Source organism: Chiloscyllium punctatum, chromosome 31 (assembly GCF_047496795.1).
Source record: "Chiloscyllium punctatum isolate Juve2018m chromosome 31, sChiPun1.3, whole genome shotgun sequence".
Lineage (NCBI taxonomy): Eukaryota > Metazoa > Chordata > Chondrichthyes > Orectolobiformes > Hemiscylliidae > Chiloscyllium > Chiloscyllium punctatum.
Window position 1 is genome coordinate 61,465,417 of NC_092769.1, and position 13,420 is coordinate 61,478,836.

Consider the following 13,420-nt stretch of genomic DNA (forward strand, 5'->3'; position numbering starts at 1 on the left):
TCTCGACAATGAACATTGTTCCCCAGAGTCCAATATAAAGCAGTGACCATTATTACATTATTCTCCAGAATCCAATGTAAAATATTGAGGATCATTTCCCAGACGAGAATTTAAAACAATTTTGCTGTCTAGGATTGTTCAATACGTTCGCAGAAGTTGTATGACTCTGATATTTTACTTGTAAATTCTGCGTCCGATGTACTCTCTCACACTAGCTGCCTGAGGAAGGAGCGGGGCGCTGGACTCTTGCACTTTCAGATAAACCTATTGGACGACAACCTAGTGTTGTGTGATTTTTGACATTGTCCAATCCAGTCCAATGGCATCGTGGTTTGATGTCGGCGGGAACTGGGTAAAGATTGAAATATGGTAAAAACAATGACTGCAGATGCTGAAAACCAAATACTGGATTAGTGGTGCTGGAAGAGCACAGCAGTTCAGGCAGCATCAAACGAGCAGCGAAATCGACGTTTCGGGCAAAAGCCCTTCATCAGGAATGACTGAAATATGTCTTTTCAGTGAAAAGGGCATTTACCCTTCAGAATCAAAATTGCGTTGCTCATCATCTTAACTCATTTGATTCTGTGTTGTTGGCTGATCTGTTATTTTGCCGCTTTCCTTGATTACTTTCTTTCGTTTAATGTGAGAAAATTGCCCTTTTGTTATCCGCCTCCGTTGTCATTGAGGTTAATTTACAGGAGTGTGCTAAAGTGATTTCCAAGCGCACGCGAGCTAGGTAGGAGTCGAACCTACAATCTTCTGATCCGTAGTCAGACGCGTTATCCATTGCGCCACTAGCCCGCACGCTCAAAAGTCACTTGTTAGGACGAGTCCCCTCTGCAATTCTTTGGTCTTGATGATGAAATGAGTGGCAATCGTCAATCGACAAGCTGAATATTCAGCAAGATCATCAGTTTCACTGCTTGACCTCGTTCACTTTGAAAGCTGATGAATTTCACCGAAAACTAAGAGCACACCTCACATTCAGATCACGTCTTCGCTAAGTCAGTTTACAAACTTCGAGGTTACCAAAAAAAACGCCAACTGCGGATGCTGGAAATCAGGAGCCAAGTCAGAAATTGCTGGGTAATTGCTCTGACAGCATGTGTGGAATGAAATCACACTTTAACGTTCGGGTCCGGAGATAAAGAGAAACTTCTTTCGCCAGAATGTGGTGAATCTGTGGAATTCATTGCCACCTGAAGGCTCTCATTGGAGGAAGCCAGGCCATTGATTATATTTAAAACAGAGACAGAGACGTTATTGAGGAGCAAGGGAATCAAAGGTTAGGGGGAGAAAGCGGGAAAATGGGATTGGAAAACCTATCGGCCGTATTGGCGGAGCAGAATCGATGGGCTGAGTGGCATAATTTCTGCTCCTCTGTCTTATGGACGTTTCCTCAGAACCAGTTTGATTTCTGATTTTATTCCAGGATACAAAACCGATTTGAAGAGAAAATTAGAAAGTTTAGAAATGATGTGAACTTTACTTTTCAAAGCTTTTGATTTCTTTTCAGACTGTGCTGAGTAGTTGAATTGATTCCCAAAACCCACAGAAATTTACATGGCACTGTCAGAGTCAGATTCACCTATTAACCACATCTGGGTTGAAATCATTTTGATCATTCAAGTTTACTTTATTGGTAATAGAAGAAAGAGAACAGTACAACACAGGAATAGGCCCCAACACAGGAATTCCCTGTAATTCCTGATGAACGGCTTTTGCCCGAAACGTCGATTCTCTTGCTCTTCGGATGCTGTTCCTTTCCAGCACCACACTCTCGACAATGAACATTGTTCCCCAGAGTCCAATATAAAGCAGTGACCATTATTACATTATTCTCCAGAATCCAATGTAAAATATTGAGGATCATTTCCCAGACGAGAATTTAAAACAATTTTGCTGTCTAGGATTGTTCAATACGTTCGCAGAAGTTGTATGACTCTGATATTTTACTTGTAAATTCTGCGTCCGATGTACTCTCTCACACTAGCTGCCTGAGGAAGGAGCGGGGCGCTGGACTCTTGCACTTTCAGATAAACCTATTGGACGACAACCTAGTGTTGTGTGATTTTTGACATTGTCCAATCCAGTCCAATGGCATCGTGGTTTGATGTCGGCGGGAACTGGGTAAAGATTGAAATATGGTAAAAACAATGACTGCAGATGCTGAAAACCAAATACTGGATTAGTGGTGCTGGAAGAGCACAGCAGTTCAGGCAGCATCAAACGAGCAGCGAAATCGACGTTTCGGGCAAAAGCCCTTCATCAGGAATGACTGAAATATGTCTTTTCAGTGAAAAGGGCATTTACCCTTCAGAATCAAAATTGCGTTGCTCATCATCTTAACTCATTTGATTCTGTGTTGTTGACTGATCTGTTATTTTGCCGCTTTCCTTGATTACTTTCTTTCGTTTAATGTGAGAAAATTGCCCTTTTGTTATCCGCCTCCGTTGTCATTGAGGTTAATTTACAGGAGTGTGCTAAAGTGATTTCCAAGCGCACGCGAGCTAGGTAGGAGTCGAACCTACAATCTTCTGATCCGTAGTCAGACGCGTTATCCATTGCGCCACTAGCCCGCACGCTCAAAAGTCACTTGTTAGGACGAGTCCCCTCTGCAATTCTTTGGTCTTGATGATGAAATGAGTGGCAATCGTCAATCGACAAGCTGAATATTCAGCAAGATCATCAGTTTCACTGCTTGACCTCGTTCACTTTGAAAGCTGATGAATTTCACCGAAAACTAAGAGCACACCTCACATTCAGATCACGTCTTCGCTAAGTCAGTTTACAAACTTCGAGGTTACCAAAAAAAACGCCAACTGCGGATGCTGGAAATCAGGAGCCAAGTCAGAAATTGCTGGGTAATTGCTCTGACAGCATGTGTGGAATGAAATCACACTTTAACGTTCGGGTCCGGAGATAAAGAGAAACTTCTTTCGCCAGAATGTGGTGAATCTGTGGAATTCATTGCCACCTGAAGGCTCTCATTGGAGGAAGCCAGGCCATTGATTATATTTAAAACAGAGACAGAGACGTTATTGAGGAGCAAGGGAATCAAAGGTTAGGGGGAGAAAGCGGGAAAATGGGATTGGAAAACCTATCGGCCGTATTGGCGGAGCAGAATCGATGGGCTGAGTGGCATAATTTCTGCTCCTCTGTCTTATGGACGTTTCCTCAGAACCAGTTTGATTTCTGATTTTATTCCAGGATACAAAACCGATTTGAAGAGAAAATTAGAAAGTTTAGAAATGATGTGAACTTTACTTTTCAAAGCTTTTGATTTCTTTTCAGACTGTGCTGAGTAGTTGAATTGATTCCCAAAACCCACAGAAATTTACATGGCACTGTCAGAGTCAGATTCACCTATTAACCACATCTGGGTTGAAATCATTTTGATCATTCAAGTTTACTTTATTGGTAATAGAAGAAAGAGAACAGTACAACACAGGAATAGGCCCCAACACAGGAATTCCCTGTAATTCCTGATGAACGGCTTTTGCCCGAAACGTCGATTCTCTTGCTCTTCGGATGCTGTTCCTTTCCAGCACCACACTCTCGACAATGAACATTGTTCCCCAGAGTCCAATATAAAGCAGTGACCATTATTACATTATTCTCCAGAATCCAATGTAAAATATTGAGGATCATTTCCCAGACGAGAATTTAAAACAATTTTGCTGTCTAGGATTGTTCAATACGTTCGCAGAAGTTGTATGACTCTGATATTTTACTTGTAAATTCTGCGTCCGATGTACTCTCTCACACTAGCTGCCTGAGGAAGGAGCGGGGCGCTGGACTCTTGCACTTTCAGATAAACCTATTGGACGACAACCTAGTGTTGTGTGATTTTTGACATTGTCCAATCCAGTCCAATGGCATCGTGGTTTGATGTCGGCGGGAACTGGGTAAAGATTGAAATATGGTAAAAACAATGACTGCAGATGCTGAAAACCAAATACTGGATTAGTGGTGCTGGAAGAGCACAGCAGTTCAGGCAGCATCAAACGAGCAGCGAAATCGACGTTTCGGGCAAAAGCCCTTCATCAGGAATGACTGAAATATGTCTTTTCAGTGAAAAGGGCATTTACCCTTCAGAATCAAAATTGCGTTGCTCATCATCTTAACTCATTTGATTCTGTGTTGTTGACTGATCTGTTATTTTGCCGCTTTCCTTGATTACTTTCTTTCGTTTAATGTGAGAAAATTGCCCTTTTGTTATCCGCCTCCGTTGTCATTGAGGTTAATTTACAGGAGTGTGCTAAAGTGATTTCCAAGCGCACGCGAGCTAGGTAGGAGTCGAACCTACAATCTTCTGATCCGTAGTCAGACGCGTTATCCATTGCGCCACTAGCCCGCACGCTCAAAAGTCACTTGTTAGGACGAGTCCCCTCTGCAATTCTTTGGTCTTGATGATGAAATGAGTGGCAATCGTCAATCGACAAGCTGAATATTCAGCAAGATCATCAGTTTCACTGCTTGACCTCGTTCACTTTGAAAGCTGATGAATTTCACCGAAAACTAAGAGCACACCTCACATTCAGATCACGTCTTCGCTAAGTCAGTTTACAAACTTCGAGGTTACCAAAAAAAACGCCAACTGCGGATGCTGGAAATCAGGAGCCAAGTCAGAAATTGCTGGGTAATTGCTCTGACAGCATGTGTGGAATGAAATCACACTTTAACGTTCGGGTCCGGAGATAAAGAGAAACTTCTTTCGCCAGAATGTGGTGAATCTGTGGAATTCATTGCCACCTGAAGGCTCTCATTGGAGGAAGCCAGGCCATTGATTATATTTAAAACAGAGACAGAGACGTTATTGAGGAGCAAGGGAATCAAAGGTTAGGGGGAGAAAGCGGGAAAATGGGATTGGAAAACCTATCGGCCGTATTGGCGGAGCAGAATCGATGGGCTGAGTGGCATAATTTCTGCTCCTCTGTCTTATGGACGTTTCCTCAGAACCAGTTTGATTTCTGATTTTATTCCAGGATACAAAACCGATTTGAAGAGAAAATTAGAAAGTTTAGAAATGATGTGAACTTTACTTTTCAAAGCTTTTGATTTCTTTTCAGACTGTGCTGAGTAGTTGAATTGATTCCCAAAACCCACAGAAATTTACATGGCACTGTCAGAGTCAGATTCACCTATTAACCACATCTGGGTTGAAATCATTTTGATCATTCAAGTTTACTTTATTGGTAATAGAAGAAAGAGAACAGTACAACACAGGAATAGGCCCCAACACAGGAATTCCCTGTAATTCCTGATGAACGGCTTTTGCCCGAAACGTCGATTCTCTTGCTCTTCGGATGCTGTTCCTTTCCAGCACCACACTCTCGACAATGAACATTGTTCCCCAGAGTCCAATATAAAGCAGTGACCATTATTACATTATTCTCCAGAATCCAATGTAAAATATTGAGGATCATTTCCCAGACGAGAATTTAAAACAATTTTGCTGTCTAGGATTGTTCAATACGTTCGCAGAAGTTGTATGACTCTGATATTTTACTTGTAAATTCTGCGTCCGATGTACTCTCTCACACTAGCTGCCTGAGGAAGGAGCGGGGCGCTGGACTCTTGCACTTTCAGATAAACCTATTGGACGACAACCTAGTGTTGTGTGATTTTTGACATTGTCCAATCCAGTCCAATGGCATCGTGGTTTGATGTCGGCGGGAACTGGGTAAAGATTGAAATATGGTAAAAACAATGACTGCAGATGCTGAAAACCAAATACTGGATTAGTGGTGCTGGAAGAGCACAGCAGTTCAGGCAGCATCAAACGAGCAGCGAAATCGACGTTTCGGGCAAAAGCCCTTCATCAGGAATGACTGAAATATGTCTTTTCAGTGAAAAGGGCATTTACCCTTCAGAATCAAAATTGCGTTGCTCATCATCTTAACTCATTTGATTCTGTGTTGTTGACTGATCTGTTATTTTGCCGCTTTCCTTGATTACTTTCTTTCGTTTAATGTGAGAAAATTGCCCTTTTGTTATCCGCCTCCGTTGTCATTGAGGTTAATTTACAGGAGTGTGCTAAAGTGATTTCCAAGCGCACGCGAGCTAGGTAGGAGTCGAACCTACAATCTTCTGATCCGTAGTCAGACGCGTTATCCATTGCGCCACTAGCCCGCACGCTCAAAAGTCACTTGTTAGGACGAGTCCCCTCTGCAATTCTTTGGTCTTGATGATGAAATGAGTGGCAATCGTCAATCGACAAGCTGAATATTCAGCAAGATCATCAGTTTCACTGCTTGACCTCGTTCACTTTGAAAGCTGATGAATTTCACCGAAAACTAAGAGCACACCTCACATTCAGATCACGTCTTCGCTAAGTCAGTTTACAAACTTCGAGGTTACCAAAAAAAACGCCAACTGCGGATGCTGGAAATCAGGAGCCAAGTCAGAAATTGCTGGGTAATTGCTCTGACAGCATGTGTGGAATGAAATCACACTTTAACGTTCGGGTCCGGAGATAAAGAGAAACTTCTTTCGCCAGAATGTGGTGAATCTGTGGAATTCATTGCCACCTGAAGGCTCTCATTGGAGGAAGCCAGGCCATTGATTATATTTAAAACAGAGACAGAGACGTTATTGAGGAGCAAGGGAATCAAAGGTTAGGGGGAGAAAGCGGGAAAATGGGATTGGAAAACCTATCGGCCGTATTGGCGGAGCAGAATCGATGGGCTGAGTGGCATAATTTCTGCTCCTCTGTCTTATGGACGTTTCCTCAGAACCAGTTTGATTTCTGATTTTATTCCAGGATACAAAACCGATTTGAAGAGAAAATTAGAAAGTTTAGAAATGATGTGAACTTTACTTTTCAAAGCTTTTGATTTCTTTTCAGACTGTGCTGAGTAGTTGAATTGATTCCCAAAACCCACAGAAATTTACATGGCACTGTCAGAGTCAGATTCACCTATTAACCACATCTGGGTTGAAATCATTTTGATCATTCAAGTTTACTTTATTGGTAATAGAAGAAAGAGAACAGTACAACACAGGAATAGGCCCCAACACAGGAATTCCCTGTAATTCCTGATGAACGGCTTTTGCCCGAAACGTCGATTCTCTTGCTCTTCGGATGCTGTTCCTTTCCAGCACCACACTCTCGACAATGAACATTGTTCCCCAGAGTCCAATATAAAGCAGTGACCATTATTACATTATTCTCCAGAATCCAATGTAAAATATTGAGGATCATTTCCCAGACGAGAATTTAAAACAATTTTGCTGTCTAGGATTGTTCAATACGTTCGCAGAAGTTGTATGACTCTGATATTTTACTTGTAAATTCTGCGTCCGATGTACTCTCTCACACTAGCTGCCTGAGGAAGGAGCGGGGCGCTGGACTCTTGCACTTTCAGATAAACCTATTGGACGACAACCTAGTGTTGTGTGATTTTTGACATTGTCCAATCCAGTCCAATGGCATCGTGGTTTGATGTCGGCGGGAACTGGGTAAAGATTGAAATATGGTAAAAACAATGACTGCAGATGCTGAAAACCAAATACTGGATTAGTGGTGCTGGAAGAGCACAGCAGTTCAGGCAGCATCAAACGAGCAGCGAAATCGACGTTTCGGGCAAAAGCCCTTCATCAGGAATGACTGAAATATGTCTTTTCAGTGAAAAGGGCATTTACCCTTCAGAATCAAAATTGCGTTGCTCATCATCTTAACTCATTTGATTCTGTGTTGTTGACTGATCTGTTATTTTGCCGCTTTCCTTGATTACTTTCTTTCGTTTAATGTGAGAAAATTGCCCTTTTGTTATCCGCCTCCGTTGTCATTGAGGTTAATTTACAGGAGTGTGCTAAAGTGATTTCCAAGCGCACGCGAGCTAGGTAGGAGTCGAACCTACAATCTTCTGATCCGTAGTCAGACGCGTTATCCATTGCGCCACTAGCCCGCACGCTCAAAAGTCACTTGTTAGGACGAGTCCCCTCTGCAATTCTTTGGTCTTGATGATGAAATGAGTGGCAATCGTCAATCGACAAGCTGAATATTCAGCAAGATCATCAGTTTCACTGCTTGACCTCGTTCACTTTGAAAGCTGATGAATTTCACCGAAAACTAAGAGCACACCTCACATTCAGATCACGTCTTCGCTAAGTCAGTTTACAAACTTCGAGGTTACCAAAAAAAACGCCAACTGCGGATGCTGGAAATCAGGAGCCATGTCAGAAATTGCTGGGTAATTGCTCTGACAGCATGTGTGGAATGAAATCACACTTTAACGTTCGGGTCCGGAGATAAAGAGAAACTTCTTTCGCCAGAATGTGGTGAATCTGTGGAATTCATTGCCACCTGAAGGCTCTCATTGGAGGAAGCCAGGCCATTGATTATATTTAAAACAGAGACAGAGACGTTATTGAGGAGCAAGGGAATCAAAGGTTAGGGGGAGAAAGCGGGAAAATGGGATTGGAAAACCTATCGGCCGTATTGGCGGAGCAGAATCGATGGGCTGAGTGGCATAATTTCTGCTCCTCTGTCTTATGGACGTTTCCTCAGAACCAGTTTGATTTCTGATTTTATTCCAGGATACAAAACCGATTTGAAGAGAAAATTAGAAAGTTTAGAAATGATGTGAACTTTACTTTTCAAAGCTTTTGATTTCTTTTCAGACTGTGCTGAGTAGTTGAATTGATTCCCAAAACCCACAGAAATTTACATGGCACTGTCAGAGTCAGATTCACCTATTAACCACATCTGGGTTGAAATCATTTTGATCATTCAAGTTTACTTTATTGGTAATAGAAGAAAGAGAACAGTACAACACAGGAATAGGCCCCAACACAGGAATTCCCTGTAATTCCTGATGAACGGCTTTTGCCCGAAACGTCGATTCTCTTGCTCTTCGGATGCTGTTCCTTTCCAGCACCACACTCTCGACAATGAACATTGTTCCCCAGAGTCCAATATAAAGCAGTGACCATTATTACATTATTCTCCAGAATCCAATGTAAAATATTGAGGATCATTTCCCAGACGAGAATTTAAAACAATTTTGCTGTCTAGGATTGTTCAATACGTTCGCAGAAGTTGTATGACTCTGATATTTTACTTGTAAATTCTGCGTCCGATGTACTCTCTCACACTAGCTGCCTGAGGAAGGAGCGGGGCGCTGGACTCTTGCACTTTCAGATAAACCTATTGGACGACAACCTAGTGTTGTGTGATTTTTGACATTGTCCAATCCAGTCCAATGGCATCGTGGTTTGATGTCGGCGGGAACTGGGTAAAGATTGAAATATGGTAAAAACAATGACTGCAGATGCTGAAAACCAAATACTGGATTAGTGGTGCTGGAAGAGCACAGCAGTTCAGGCAGCATCAAACGAGCAGCGAAATCGACGTTTCGGGCAAAAGCCCTTCATCAGGAATGACTGAAATATGTCTTTTCAGTGAAAAGGGCATTTACCCTTCAGAATCAAAATTGCGTTGCTCATCATCTTAACTCATTTGATTCTGTGTTGTTGGCTGATCTGTTATTTTGCCGCTTTCCTTGATTACTTTCTTTCGTTTAATGTGAGAAAATTGCCCTTTTGTTATCCGCCTCCGTTGTCATTGAGGTTAATTTACAGGAGTGTGCTAAAGTGATTTCCAAGCGCACGCGAGCTAGGTAGGAGTCTAACCTACAATCTTCTGATCCGTAGTCAGACGCGTTATCCATTGCGCCACTAGCCCGCACGCTCAAAAGTCACTTGTTAGGACGAGTCCCCTCTGCAATTCTTTGGTCTTGATGATGAAATGAGTGGCAATCGTCAATCGACAAGCTGAATATTCAGCAAGATCATCAGTTTCACTGCTTGACCTCGTTCACTTTGAAAGCTGATGAATTTCACCGAAAACTAAGAGCACACCTCACATTCAGATCACGTCTTCGCTAAGTCAGTTTACAAACTTCGAGGTTACCAAAAAAAACGCCAACTGCGGATGCTGGAAATCAGGAGCCAAGTCAGAAATTGCTGGGTAATTGGTCTGACAGCATGTGTGGAATGAAATCACACTTTAACGTTCGGGTCCGGAGATAAAGAGAAACTTCTTTCGCCAGAATGTGGTGAATCTGTGGAATTCATTGCCACCTGAAGGCTCTCATTGGAGGAAGCCAGGCCATTGATTATATTTAAAACAGAGACAGAGACGTTATTGAGGAGCAAGGGAATCAAAGGTTAGGGGGAGAAAGCGGGAAAATGGGATTGGAAAACCTATCGGCCGTATTGGCGGAGCAGAATCGATGGGCTGAGTGGCATAATTTCTGCTCCTCTGTCTTATGGACGTTTCCTCAGAACCAGTTTGATTTCTGATTTTATTCCAGGATACAAAACCGATTTGAAGAGAAAATTAGAAAGTTTAGAAATGATGTGAACTTTACTTTTCAAAGCTTTTGATTTCTTTTCAGACTGTGCTGAGTAGTTGAATTGATTCCCAAAACCCACAGAAATTTACATGGCACTGTCAGAGTCAGATTCACCTATTAACCACATCTGGGTTGAAATCATTTTGATCATTCAAGTTTACTTTATTGGTAATAGAAGAAAGAGAACAGTACAACACAGGAATAGGCCCCAACACAGGAATTCCCTGTAATTCCTGATGAACGGCTTTTGCCCGAAACGTCGATTCTCTTGCTCTTCGGATGCTGTTCCTTTCCAGCACCACACTCTCGACAATGAACATTGTTCCCCAGAGTCCAATATAAAGCAGTGACCATTATTACATTATTCTCCAGAATCCAATGTAAAATATTGAGGATCATTTCCCAGACGAGAATTTAAAACAATTTTGCTGTCTAGGATTGTTCAATACGTTCGCAGAAGTTGTATGACTCTGATATTTTACTTGTAAATTCTGCGTCCGATGTACTCTCTCACACTAGCTGCCTGAGGAAGGAGCGGGGCGCTGGACTCTTGCACTTTCAGATAAACCTATTGGACGACAACCTAGTGTTGTGTGATTTTTGACATTGTCCAATCCAGTCCAATGGCATCGTGGTTTGATGTCGGCGGGAACTGGGTAAAGATTGAAATATGGTAAAAACAATGACTGCAGATGCTGAAAACCAAATACTGGATTAGTGGTGCTGGAAGAGCACAGCAGTTCAGGCAGCATCAAACGAGCAGCGAAATCGACGTTTCGGGCAAAAGCCCTTCATCAGGAATGACTGAAATATGTCTTTTCAGTGAAAAGGGCATTTACCCTTCAGAATCAAAATTGCGTTGCTCATCATCTTAACTCATTTGATTCTGTGTTGTTGGCTGATCTGTTATTTTGCCGCTTTCCTTGATTACTTTCTTTCGTTTAATGTGAGAAAATTGCCCTTTTGTTATCCGCCTCCGTTGTCATTGAGGTTAATTTACAGGAGTGTGCTAAAGTGATTTCCAAGCGCACGCGAGCTAGGTAGGAGTCTAACCTACAATCTTCTGATCCGTAGTCAGACGCGTTATCCATTGCGCCACTAGCCCGCACGCTCAAAAGTCACTTGTTAGGACGAGTCCCCTCTGCAATTCTTTGGTCTTGATGATGAACTGAGTGGCAATCGTCAATCGACAAGCTGAATATTCAGCAAGATCATCAGTTTCACTGCTTGACCTCGTTCACTTTGAAAGCTGATGAATTTCACCGAAAACTAAGAGCACACCTCACATTCAGATCACGTCTTCGCTAAGTCAGTTTACAAACTTCGAGGTTACCAAAAAAAACGCCAACTGCGGATGCTGGAAATCAGGAGCCAAGTCAGAAATTGCTGGGTAATTGGTCTGACAGCATGTGTGGAATGAAATCACACTTTAACGTTCGGGTCCGGAGATAAAGAGAAACTTCTTTCGCCAGAATGTGGTGAATCTGTGGAATTCATTGCCACCTGAAGGCTCTCATTGGAGGAAGCCAGGCCATTGATTATATTTAAAACAGAGACAGAGACGTTATTGAGGAGCAAGGGAATCAAAGGTTAGGGGGAGAAAGCGGGAAAATGGGATTGGAAAACCTATCGGCCGTATTGGCGGAGCAGAATCGATGGGCTGAGTGGCATAATTTCTGCTCCTCTGTCTTATGGACGTTTCCTCAGAACCAGTTTGATTTCTGATTTTATTCCAGGATACAAAACCGATTTGAAGAGAAAATTAGAAAGTTTAGAAATGATGTGAACTTTACTTTTCAAAGCTTTTGATTTCTTTTCAGACTGTGCTGAGTAGTTGAATTGATTCCCAAAACCCACAGAAATTTACATGGCACTGTCAGAGTCAGATTCACCTATTAACCACATCTGGGTTGAAATCATTTTGATCATTCAAGTTTACTTTATTGGTAATAGAAGAAAGAGAACAGTACAACACAGGAATAGGCCCCAACACAGGAATTCCCTGTAATTCCTGATGAACGGCTTTTGCCCGAAACGTCGATTCTCTTGCTCTTCGGATGCTGTTCCTTTCCAGCACCACACTCTCGACAATGAACATTGTTCCCCAGAGTCCAATATAAAGCAGTGACCATTATTACATTATTCTCCAGAATCCAATGTAAAATATTGAGGATCATTTCCCAGACGAGAATTTAAAACAATTTTGCTGTCTAGGATTGTTCAATACGTTCGCAGAAGTTGTATGACTCTGATATTTTACTTGTAAATTCTGCGTCCGATGTACTCTCTCACACTAGCTGCCTGAGGAAGGAGCGGGGCGCTGGACTCTTGCACTTTCAGATAAACCTATTGGACGACAACCTAGTGTTGTGTGATTTTTGACATTGTCCAATCCAGTCCAATGGCATCGTGGTTTGATGTCGGCGGGAACTGGGTAAAGATTGAAATATGGTAAAAACAATGACTGCAGATGCTGAAAACCAAATACTGGATTAGTGGTGCTGGAAGAGCACAGCAGTTCAGGCAGCATCAAACGAGCAGCGAAATCGACGTTTCGGGCAAAAGCCCTTCATCAGGAATGACTGAAATATGTCTTTTCAGTGAAAAGGGCATTTACCCTTCAGAATCAAAATTGCGTTGCTCATCATCTTAACTCATTTGATTCTGTGTTGTTGGCTGATCTGTTATTTTGCCGCTTTCCTTGATTACTTTCTTTCGTTTAATGTGAGAAAATTGCCCTTTTGTTATCCGCCTCCGTTGTCATTGAGGTTAATTTACAGGAGTGTGCTAAAGTGATTTCCAAGCGCACGCGAGCTAGGTAGGAGTCTAACCTACAATCTTCTGATCCGTAGTCAGACGCGTTATCCATTGCGCCACTAGCCCGCACGCTCAAAAGTCACTTGTTAGGACGAGTCCCCTCTGCAATTCTTTGGTCTTGATGATGAAATGAGTGGCAATCGTCAATCGACAAGCTGAATATTCAGCAAGATCATCAGTTTCACTGCTTGACCTCGTTCACTTTGAAAGCTGATGAATTTCACCGAAAACTAAGAGCA

The 13,420-nt window shown here is 42.3% G+C and overlaps 8 non-coding genes across 8 annotated transcripts; all 8 read right to left on the reverse strand.

Annotated features, from left to right (window-relative positions):
* Window positions 1-728: 728 nt before the first annotated feature.
* Window positions 729-801, reverse strand: trnar-acg (transfer RNA arginine (anticodon ACG)). Its single transcript has one exon. It is a non-coding gene; the product is annotated as a tRNA-Arg (tRNA).
* Window positions 802-2,506: 1,705 nt separating this feature from the next.
* Window positions 2,507-2,579, reverse strand: trnar-acg (transfer RNA arginine (anticodon ACG)). Its single transcript has one exon. It is a non-coding gene; the product is annotated as a tRNA-Arg (tRNA).
* A 1,705-nt stretch (window positions 2,580-4,284) lies between these two features.
* On the reverse strand, window positions 4,285-4,357 carry trnar-acg (transfer RNA arginine (anticodon ACG)). Its single transcript has one exon. It is a non-coding gene; the product is annotated as a tRNA-Arg (tRNA).
* A 1,705-nt stretch (window positions 4,358-6,062) lies between these two features.
* Window positions 6,063-6,135, reverse strand: trnar-acg (transfer RNA arginine (anticodon ACG)). Its single transcript has one exon. It is a non-coding gene; the product is annotated as a tRNA-Arg (tRNA).
* A 1,705-nt stretch (window positions 6,136-7,840) lies between these two features.
* trnar-acg (transfer RNA arginine (anticodon ACG)) lies at window positions 7,841-7,913 on the reverse strand. The gene has a single exon. It is a non-coding gene; the product is annotated as a tRNA-Arg (tRNA).
* Window positions 7,914-9,618: 1,705 nt separating this feature from the next.
* Window positions 9,619-9,691, reverse strand: trnar-acg (transfer RNA arginine (anticodon ACG)). Its single transcript has one exon. It is a non-coding gene; the product is annotated as a tRNA-Arg (tRNA).
* Window positions 9,692-11,396: 1,705 nt separating this feature from the next.
* On the reverse strand, window positions 11,397-11,469 carry trnar-acg (transfer RNA arginine (anticodon ACG)). Its single transcript has one exon. It is a non-coding gene; the product is annotated as a tRNA-Arg (tRNA).
* A 1,705-nt stretch (window positions 11,470-13,174) lies between these two features.
* On the reverse strand, window positions 13,175-13,247 carry trnar-acg (transfer RNA arginine (anticodon ACG)). The gene has a single exon. It is a non-coding gene; the product is annotated as a tRNA-Arg (tRNA).
* Between the last annotated feature and the right edge of the window lie 173 nt (window positions 13,248-13,420).